Here is an 11,393-nt window from a genome sequence, read left to right as displayed (position 1 = left end):
ACATACATTTTTAGATTCTTTTCCCATACAGGTTATTACAGAGTATTGAGTAGAGTTCCCTGTACTATACTTTCTAAAGTTATAGGGAAAAGATGTCCTGAACAAAATGCAAAGATAATTTAGATCATCATTTAAGTTGGTAATTGGAATGTGTTTCTTTAATAAATTCTTTAGTAGAACTGGGTGACAAATAGGATTTAAACTTCATTTTTTCAACAATCAAACAATCCTAATAACACCAGATTGTAGAAGACAAGGAAAGAAAATAAAAGATAATTGTTTACCTGATAGGATCCTAATATTTAGTTTTTTAACTATGAGAGACATTTGATCTTTCTTGTGTAGGAGAACAAAATAAGATATTTATGCAACTCATCAATTTGGGAGTATGAAAGGCAGGAACCTAGAGATAAATGCTTCTCCAGCTCGGTCTGGTTCTTTGCCCCACAATAGTTACCACCTTCCCCCATCCCCTCAGGTGTGCCTTGTAGTTCTCAACTACTTGCCTTGATCCTGCTTGCCATCCCAGCTTTGCCAGGATCTATTTGAGCAGCCCAGCTTTGCCGGGATCTATTTAAGCAGTTCCCGTGTGCTTCTGTGCTTTTCCCCAGTCATGTAATCGGGATTCTGCATTGTTCCTGTCAATTCATGATAGGTGCTTTTCAACATCATGACAGTTTCTGGGGATAAAATGATGAATAAGACATGTCACAATCTATAAAGGGATAAAAATCAAACAGTAACAATAATATTGGATGATAATTGCACCCAGTTATGTGCCCATTATAGAGATGGCAGAGGGAAGAGAGAGATTATGCCTGTGTTATGGGCACTGGAAAGGCTTCCTAGAGGAGGAAACATCAGGGCTGTGTTTTCAAAGACTATTCCAAATTTTAAGATTCAACAGAAGGCAATGCGGGGAGATGGGAAGTAGGTATTCCAGGTGGAAGGACAAAACGAGGCATGAAAAAGTTAAAATATTTGGCACACTTTTTATAACTAGACATCCGTATCAGTTCTTCTCATGTCCCTATTCTTATAACTTGCCAAAGTCCCATTCTCCTCCAGAAGAATTGAGTTCTGTCCCTGATTATCAATCCTTTTTGATAGTAGCCATTAAAATTCCCTGATGCTGCCTTTCAGCCCCAGGTCCTGACCTGAATGTCACCTGCCCCAAATCTCCTATTTCTGCATCTACTTTCTGTCTTGTATACTTATTTGCCTGAACTGAGATACTGTGGTTGTGACTATTGAATACTGAGCTACGCCTCTGTCATAGATCAAGCTCTCTCCAAAAGAGAACGTATAATTAAGGATTCAGGTGCAAGTGGTTTATAAAAGAGGGCTCCCTGGAGAGGCTAGTGAAGGGATGAAGGAGAAGAAGGCAAGCAATCTTCCTGTGATTTCAGGTGTAGCTCCGGACTCAGCCTGATCCCACAGGGCACTCTGGAGTATGAATTATACTTCAGAGATTGTCATATCTGGAGGCAAAGGTGTGGGGATTTTGTACCCTCCTAGGAATCAATCACTGTCTAAGGTAGAACTCATATTTTGTGTATGTGGAGACCTAACCTACCAGGTGAGGTAACTCCAGTAAACAAGGGTAAGCCTCTGAAAGTCATAGGTTCAGCTGCTTGCAGCATAGCAATCAGAAGATAGTGAATGCTAGGCAAGGGGATAAGAAGGGATCTGGGGAGGTACTACAGCCTCTGAATCTTCCCCACATTCATGCCTGTGATGCCTAGTGGGCAGGGATGCTTCGGGTACCTGAATCGTTTTGGGCAAAAGCCTCCTTCCTCCTAGAATTAGCTGGGCTCCTCTGTACTGTAAAATGCCTGCATTTCTGGGAAGCTATAGACCCTTCAAAAACAACAAAATCAGAAGATGCTTTTCCTCCTTAGGAGGCTAGTAAAATTTCGGATGAGCAGAGAGCTTTTGGTTCATATCAAATTCCATGCTGAATACAGAATTTGAAACTTTACTATGCACAAAATAAAGGTAGGATTGATCTTTGGACTGAAAAAGCATAGGCTGTTTCCTGATCAGTATCCAAAAGCGGGATAAAGTATTTCCAGGATATTTTGTATTCAGATTTACTATGCTCCAAATTCAGTCTTTCAGATTAGAAGGTTTATTCTTGCTACAATATAAAAGCAAGTGTAGGAGACAAGGGTATACAGCTTAAATAAATTTTTACAACTTCAACCAGAATTGTAAAATATTTTAAGCCATGAGACTTATACTATATGATTAGTAATTAGAAGTAATGTAGAAAAAACACGCCTTTTTCTCTATTATTCTTATGTGGGGATTATCCTAGTGATTTTCACTCCTCTCTTTCTCTTTCTCTGAAATATTTAAGAAGCTCAAATTATTGGAATTATAAAAAATGTGCACTTGTACACCTCTATAAGAAAGACAAATAATAATGATGTATTCATATGGCAGAGATTTGTTGAAATCAATGACTTTCAGGTCAAATTAGAAAGCTAGCTTTGATTCAGCCTTGTATCTAGCAGCCTGAATTGGTGTTCAGAATTAGTAGCATGGCATAGTTACTGCTGTGAACCAAATGGGTTAACTTGTACTTACTATAGTTTAAATACATTCTATTTTTATTCTTATTTCTTGGAAAAGTGGTAATTTATGTACAGTAATTCTTACCTAATGAGACTATTCAATTATCCAGTTTCCTGTCATTCTGGATAAATGGGCACTGGCTATATCTTTGTTTCCATCATACCATTTGTGGTGACGTCATACTCCAATTTTAAAGATAATTTTATTTATCACACCAGAATTGACCAATGCCTGGAAAGGTTACATCTGTAAAGTAAACATAAAACACTATGGAGCCAAGTGGAGCCCAAATGACTTGTTTACATTTAACATTGATTTTTTAAAACCTCACTTCCCTGTTTTGTTACAGATGGCAGTGGAAAAAACAATAGAATCTCCGAATGAAAAAACCCCCAGATTACTATGTTGTAAAAACGGGTCCTTGACATTCTTCCTGTTTGTCTAGGGAGATGCTGACATCTACTTTGTTACCTTTGCCTCTGGTGGTAGGGGTGCAGGTCATTCATGCCTTGATGCTTGGACGTTTCTTCAAACACAGAATGGTGGCAGATAAAAGGAAGTGACATGGGGCATTGGCATGGATGGCAGTTGTCAATGGGAGCAGAGATTACACTATTTATACACATTTGTGACCATAGACTGTTTTCCCTCATGTTCTAATTTTGATAACTTTATGCACATAGCAAGTAAACATTAGCATTTTCCTTTTGTTCTCAACAAATATTCGTGGTGCTACTGTGAGGACAATGCTGCTTTTTGACTTACCTTGTTATATTTGAATGATACTTAAGAAAAATATAGATGATTAGTCAGACATTTCATTACTCACCTTGGTAAGCTGATAGTTTTACAACCTTACCTTAGATAGTAGAGTATGAGCAAGTGTAGTCTTTCAAGAAATGTCTATGAAGTTTTATTTCATAATCTTGTTGAAATCATTTGTGGGTTGAGCTCATCAAGTCGTACTTAAATGTACTGTCAATTAAAAAAAAACAATCTTTAGTATGTTCTATTTATTAGATCTTTGTTTCATCTTTGATGAAAAAGCTGTAAAAAGAAGAGGAATGATGCATTTTCCCAGTAGTCCTGAAAAATGTATAAAGATTTAAATTGAACAGGATTTGACAAAATATCAGATGCAAAATATCAGATGCATCCTTTTCGTAGACTCTAAATGTGGTACATGGGAGCTGTTCTTTTATCACTTACTACAGATATGAGGCTGCATATTGACTTATCAATATATTTTCTTATTAAAGCTATATGTTTTATATATTTAAATACATGACATATTCTCAAAAGTGTTTATTGATATCAGGAGAGCAAGCATTTTAATTTGCCTACCAAGTGATACGTCGAAGTGACTCCTTCTAGACCAGACTTCACTTCCCAGTTACATTGGGAGTAACTTGAATTGCAAAAGCTCCATTTTAAATTGTTGAAATTATGATTCCCATAGAGACAAGGATTACTGATGGACTTTATGAGGCTTATTCAGTATCTCTTAAGAGGCATTTACCCTGGAAAGCTGTTAATAGCACAAGCCCTCATATCCAACTGGCAATTCATCGGGAATCCCCTTGACTCAGTCTGCAAAATATATCCAGAATCTGGCAACTTTTTACCACTTCTGCCCCCACTCTTCCAGGACACCATCACCTCTCACTTAGGTTGTTGCCATAATCTCCTAACTGATTTCCCTGTTTCTACACTGCTCTCTCTAAGTGCATTCTCCATACAGCAGCAAGAGAAATCCTTTGGAAACACAAGTCAGGTAGTTTTTCTTCTGTTTAAATCCTGTGATTGCAGCCCACATCACTCTCAATGAAAGCTCAGATCATTACTACAGCTCTCACCGTTCTACATGACTTGCTTCCCTCTCCCCATCACCTCTTTGACCTCCTATCCCATGAACTCCACCTCTCCTTGCCTCTACTCCCTTTTCTCCAGCCCCACTGGCCTCCTCACTCTTCCCACCTCAGAGCTCTTTCCTCTACCCCAGATATCTCCATCAACTACTCTCTCACTTTTATCAATTCTTTGTACATTGTTTTTTTTTTATAACATCTTTATGGAGTGTAATTATTTTACAATGGTGTGTTAGATTCTGCTTTATAACAAAGTGAATCAGCTATACATATACATATATCCCCATATCTCCTCCCTCTTGCATCTCCCTCCCTCCCACTCTCCCAATCCCACCCCTCTAGGTGGTCACAAAGCACTGAGCTGATCTCCCTGTGCTATGCGTCTGCTTTCCACTAGCTATCTGTTTTACGTTTGGTAGTGTATATATGTCCATGCCACTCTCTCACTTCGTCCCAGCTTACCCTTCCCCCTCCCCGTGCCCTCAAGTCCATTCTCTACATCTGCGTCTTTATTCCTGTCCTGCCCCTAGGTTCTTCAGAACAATTAATTTTTTTAAGGTTCCATATATGTGTTAGTATACGGTATTTGTTTTGCACTTTCTGACTTACTTGACTCTGTATGACAGTTTCTAGGTCCATCCACCTCACTACAAATAACTCAGTTTCATTTATTTTTATGGTTGAGATTACTCAACCATTGTATATACGTGCCACATCTTTATCCATTCATCTGTCGATGGACATTTAGGTTGCTTCCATGTCCTGGCTGTTGTAAATACTGCTTCAGTGAACATTGTAGTACAAGTCTCTTTTTGAAATATAGTTTTCTCAGGATATATGCACAGCAGTGAGATTGCTGGGTGATATGGTAGTTCTATTTTTAGTTTTTTAAGGAACCTCCATACTGTTCTCCATAGTGGTTGTATCAATTTACATTTCCACCAACAGTGCAAGAGGGCTCCCTTTTCTCCACACCCTCTCCAGCATTTATTGCTTGTAGATTTTTTGATGATGGCCATTCTGACTGCTGTGAGGTGATACCTCATTGTAGTTTTGATTTGCATTTCCCTAATGATTAGTGATATTGAGCATCCTTTCATATGTTTGCTGGCAATCTGTATAACTTCTTTGGAGAAATGTCTATTTAGGTCTTCTGACCATTTTTGGATTGGGTTGTTTGTGTTTTTGATTTTGAGCTGCATGAGTTGCTTGTATATTTTGGAGATTAATCAATCCTTTGTCAGTTGCTTCCTTTGCAAATATTTTCTCCCATTCTGAGGGTTGTCTTTTTGTCTTGTTTATGGTTTCCTTTGCTGTGCAAAAGCTTTTAAGTTTCATTAAGTCCCATTTCTTTATTTTTGTTTTTATTTCCATTTCTCTAGGTGGTGGATCAAAAAGGATCTTGCATTTATGTCATGCAGTGTTCTGCCTTTGTTTTCCTCTAAGAGTTTTATAGTGTCTGGCCTTACATTTAGGTCTTTAATACATTTTGAGTTTATTTTGAGTGTATGGTGTTAGGGAGTGTTCTAGTTTCCTTCTTTTACATGTAGCTGTCCAGTTTTCCCAGCACCACTTACTAAAGAGGCTGTCTTTTCTCCATTGTATATTCTTGCCTCTTTTATCAAAGATAAGGTGACCATATGTGTGTGGGTTTATCTCTGGGCTTTCTATCCTGTTCCATTGATCTATATTTCTGTTTCTGTGCCAGTACCATGCTGTGTTGATTACTGTAGCTTTGTAGTGTAGTCTGAAGTCAGGGAGCCTGATTCCTCCAGCTCCGTTTTCCTTTCTCAAGATTGCTTTGGCTATTCGGGGTCTTTTGTGTTTCCATACAAACTGTGAAAATTATTGTTCTAGTTCTGTGAGAAATGCTATTGGTAATTTGAAAGTGATTGCATTGAATCTGTAGATTACTTTGGATAGTACAGTCATTTTCACAATGTTGATTCTTCCAATCCAAGAACATGGTATATCTCTCCATCTGTTGGTATCATCTTTAATTTCTTTCATCAGTGTCTTATAGTTTTCTGCATACAGGTCTTTTGTCTCCTTAGGTAGGTTTATTCCTAGGTGTTTTATTCTTTTTGTTGCAGTGGTAAATGGGAGTGTTCCCTTAATTTCTCTGTCAGATTTTTCATCATTAGTGTATAGGAATGCAAGAGATTTCTGTGCATTAATTTTGTATCCTGCTACTTTACCAACATCATTTACTAGCTCTAGTAGTTTTCTGGTAGCATCTTTAGGATTCTCTATGTATAGTATCATGTCATCTGCAAACAGTGACAGTTCTACTTCTTCTTTTCTGATTTGGATTCCTTTTATTTCTTTTTCTTCTCTGATTGCTGTGGCTAAAACTTCCAAACTGTTTTGAATAATAGTGGTGAGAGTGGGGAACCGTGTCTTGTTCTTGATCTTAGAGGAAATGATTTCAGTTTTTCACCATTGAGAACGATGTTGGCTGTAGTTTTGTCATATATGGCCTTTATTATGTTGAGGTAAGTTCCCTCTATGACTAATTTCTTGAGAGTTTTTATTCTAAATGGATGTTGAATTTTCTTGAAAGCTTTTTCTGCATCTACTGAGATGATCATATGGTTTTGATTCTTCAATTTGTTAACATAGTTTATCACATGGATTGATTTGCATATATTGAAGAATCCTTGCATTCCTGGACTAAACCACACTTGAACATGACATATGATCCTTTAATGTGCTGTTGGATTCTGTTTGCTAGTATTTTGTTGAGGATATTTGCATCTATTTTCATCAGTAATATTGGCCTGTAGTTTTCTTTTTTTGTGACAGCTTTGTCTGGTTTTGGTATCAGGTTGATGGTGGCCTTGTAGAATGATTTTGGGAGTGTTCCTCCCTCTAGTATATTTTGGAAGAGTTGGGAAGGTTGGGTGTTAGCTCTTCTCTAAATGTTTGCTAGAATTTGCTTGTGATGCCATCTGGTTCTGGGCTTTTGTTTGCTGGAAGATTTTAAATCACAGTTTCAATTTCAGTGCTTGTGATTGGTCTGTTTATATTTTCTATTTCTTCCTGGTTTAGTCTTGGAAGGTTGTGCTTTTCTAAGAATTTGTCAATTTCTTCCAGGTTGTCCATTTTATTGGCATATAGTTGCTTGTAGCTGTTACTTCTCCTTTTTCATTTCTAGTTCTATTGATTTGAGTCTTTCCCCTTTTTTTCTTGATGAGTTTGGCTAATGGTTTATCAATTTTGTTTATCTTTTCAACCAGCGTCTTTGCTATTTCCTTCATTTCTCTTTCATTTATTTCTGATGTGTATTTATTATTTCTTTTCTTCTGCCAACTTTGGGGGTTTTTTGTTCTTCTTTCTCTAATTGCTTTAGGTGTAAGATTAGGTTGTTTATTTGAGATATTTCTTGTTTCTTTTCTTTTTTTTTTTTTTTTTTTTTTTGCGGTACGTGGGCATCTCGCAGTTGTGGCCTCTCCCATTGCGGAGCACAGGCTCCGGACATGCAGGCTCAGCAGCCATGGCTCACAGGCCCAGCCACTCCGCGGCATGTGGGACCTTCCCGGACTGGGGCACAAACCCATGTCCCCTGCATCGGCAGGCGGACTCTCAACCACTGCGCCACCAGGGAAGCCCTTTCTTGTTTCTTAAGGTAGGATTGTATTGCTATAAACTTTCCTCTTAGAACTACTTTTGCTGCATCCCATAGGTTTTGGATGGTAGTGTTTTCATTGTCATTTGTTTCTAGGTATTTTTTGATTTCCTCTTTGATTTCTTCAGTGATCTCTTGATTATTTAGTAGTGTATTTTTAGCCCCCATGTGTTTGTATTTTTTACGGTTTTTTGCCTGTAATTGATATGTAGTCTTATAGCGATTTGGTCAGAAAAGATACTTGATACATTTCAATTTTCTGAAATTTACCAAGGCTTGATTTGTGACCCAAGATATGATCTATCCTGGAGAATGTTCCATGAGCACTTGAAAAGAAAGTGTATTCTGTTGTTTTTGGATGTAATGTCCTATAAATATCAATTAAGTCCATCTTGTTTAATGTGTCATTTAAAGCTTGTGTTTCCTTATTTATTTTCATTTTGGATGGTCTGTCCATTGGTGAAAATGCGGTGTGAAATCCCTTACTGTGATTGTGTTATTGTCGATTTCCCCTTTTATGGTGTTAGCATTTGCCTTATGTATTGAGGAGCTCTTATGTTGGGTGTAAAAATATTTACTAAAGTTTATTTTGTCTGATATGAGAATTGCTACTCCAGCTTTCTTTTGATTTCCCTTTGCATGGAATATCTTTTTCCATCCCCTCACTTTCAGTCTGTATGTGTCCCTAGGTCTGAAGTGGGTCTCTTGTAGATAGCATATATACGGGTCTTGTTTTTGTATCCATTCAGCCAGTCTGTGTCTTTTGGTTGGAACATTTAATCCATTTACATTTAAGGTAGTTATTGATATGTATGTTCCTATTACCATTTTCTTAATTGTTTTGGGTTTGTTATTGTATTTCTTTTCTTTCTCTTGTGTTTCCTGCCTATAGAAGTTCCTTTAGCATTTGTTGTGAAGCTGGTTTGGTGGTGCTGAATTCTCTTAGCTTTTGCTTCTCTGTAAAGGTTTTAATGTCTCCGTCGAATCTGAATGAGATCCTTGCTAGGTAGAGTAATCTTGGTTGTAGGCTTTTCCCTTTTATCACTTTAAATATGTCCTGCCACTCCCTTCTGGCTTGCAGAATTTCTGCTGAAAGATCAGCTGTTAACCTTATGGGGATTCCCTTTTATGTTACTTGTTGTTTTTCCCTTGCTGATTAGTATTTTTTCTTTGTATGTAATTTTTGATAATTTGATTAATATGTGCCTTGACATGTTTCTCCTTGGATTGTTCCTGTATGGGACTCTCTGTGCTTCCTGGACTTGACTATTTCCTTTCTCGAATTAGTGAAGTTTATAACTATAATTTCTTCAAATATTTTCTCAGTCCCTTTCTTTTTCTCTTCTTCTTCTTGGCCTCCTATAATTCGAATGTTGGTGCGTTTAATGTTGTCCCAGAGGCCTCTGAGACTGTCCTCAATTCTTTTCATCATTTTTTCTTTATTCTGCTCTGTGGTAGTTATTTCCACTGTTTCATCTTCCAGGTTACTTATCCATTCTTCTGCCTCAGTATTCTGCTATTCATTCCTTGTAGAGAATTTTTAATTTCATTTATTGTGTTGTTCATCATTGTTTGTTTGGTCTTTAGTTCTTCTAGATCCTTGTTAAGCATTTCTTGTATTTTCTCCATTCTATTTCCAAGATTTTGGCTCATGTTTACTATCATTACTCTGAATTCTTTTTCAGGTAGACTGCCTATTTCCTCTTCATTTGTTTGGTCTGATGGGTTTTTACCTTGCTCTTTCATCTGCTGTGTGTTTCTCTGTCTTCTCATTTTGCTTAACTTACTGTGTTTGGGGTCTCCATTTTGCAGGCTACACGTTCATATTTCCTGTTATTTTTGTTGTCTGCCCCCAGTGGGTAAGGTTGGTTCCATGGGTTGTGTAGGCTTCCTGGTGGAGGGGACTGGGACCTGTGTTCTGGTGGATGAAGCTGGATCTTGTCTTTCTGATGGGCAGGACTGCCTCCGGTGGTGTGTTTTGGGGTGGTTGTGGCCTTATTATGATTTTAGGCAGCCTCTCTGCTAATGGATGGTGCTGTGTTCTTGTCTTGCTGGTTTTTTGGCATAGGGTGTCCACCACTGCAGCTTGCTGGTCGTTGAGTGGAGCTGGGTCTTAGCATTGAGAAAGAGATCTCTGGGGAACTCTTGCTGATTGGTATTACGAGGGGCTGGGAGTTCTGTGGTGGACCAATGTCCTGAAGTGGCTCTCCTGCCTCAGAGGCTCAGGCCTCACACCTTGCCAGACACGAAGACTCTGTCAGCCACATGGTCAGGTATATGGGGAGTTTCTTGCCTTTTGGGAAGTGTGAGATCTTCTGCCAGCATTCAGTAGGTGTTCTGTAGGAGTTGTTCCACATGTAGATGTATTTTTGATGTATTTGTGGGAAGGAAGGTGATTGCTAGGTCTTACTCCTCTGCCATCTTGAAGGTCTTCAGATATTTGTTGAATGAATGAATCCATTGCTATTTTATGACAGTGGCAGAAAGAGTGGTTTGTGTCACTGTAACATGGGCTCCCACCTTCTGCTGAAATGTGTAGGTATCTTGGAGGGGTCACCAGTAAATAGCTCCTCCTACCTGTTCTAGGTCTAAAGCAGTTGATAAATAAAGCTGAGTTTCAGTGGTAAGAGGATAAAATATCACCTAATTACTGGAAGGACCAGTGAAAGAACATGCATATGTCTGTAGGCAAGTCAGTTACCTAATACTGAATTCCCAAATTAAGCACATGTATCTACAAAGCAAAACTGGACCATGGCAAATGTCTCACAACAGGAGCAGAATGAGTTGCCGGAGAAGCAGAGAATTCCTACTCCTCAGAGTAAGGAAAGAGGAAGGAAATGGGCTATTCATCCAGTTTCTCCTTCCAAATTAACAAATAACATGTTTTCCTTCTCTTGGAGGTGGGTGGGAGGTGGAGTAGTTGACGTGGATATAGAAGAATGTGTGGTGAGAGGATGGAGAGAGGCCACAAGTGTTACTCTGATACATATCTCTTCATATAGAAGAAAACATAAGGTATGGGGAAGAAGTATTTTCCCCTAATGATACCTATATTATTCCTCTCTTGAAATTGTTTTTTGGTTAAAAGTAATAGATTTAAGTTATTTGGAATTGTTACTTTTGCTTTCAGCAAACCCATAGAGAAAAAAAAGTCAATATGCTTGGAATGGAAAGAATTGTTCAAAATATAAATCTGGGACCTAACCCATCAACTGTCACAGAAAAGTTAGGAGAAGGCTTGCTTTTAAAATAGGGATCCCTCAATGTCCCCACAATCCTAGTAATATTGCCAGTGTTTTCAAATCACAGACCAT

This window comes from Mesoplodon mirus (assembly GCF_964341445.2).
Source record: "Mesoplodon mirus genome assembly, chromosome: 2".
In the NCBI taxonomy this organism is placed as follows: Eukaryota; Metazoa; Chordata; class Mammalia; order Artiodactyla; family Ziphiidae; genus Mesoplodon; species Mesoplodon mirus.
This window is presented reverse-complemented; position numbering follows the sequence as displayed.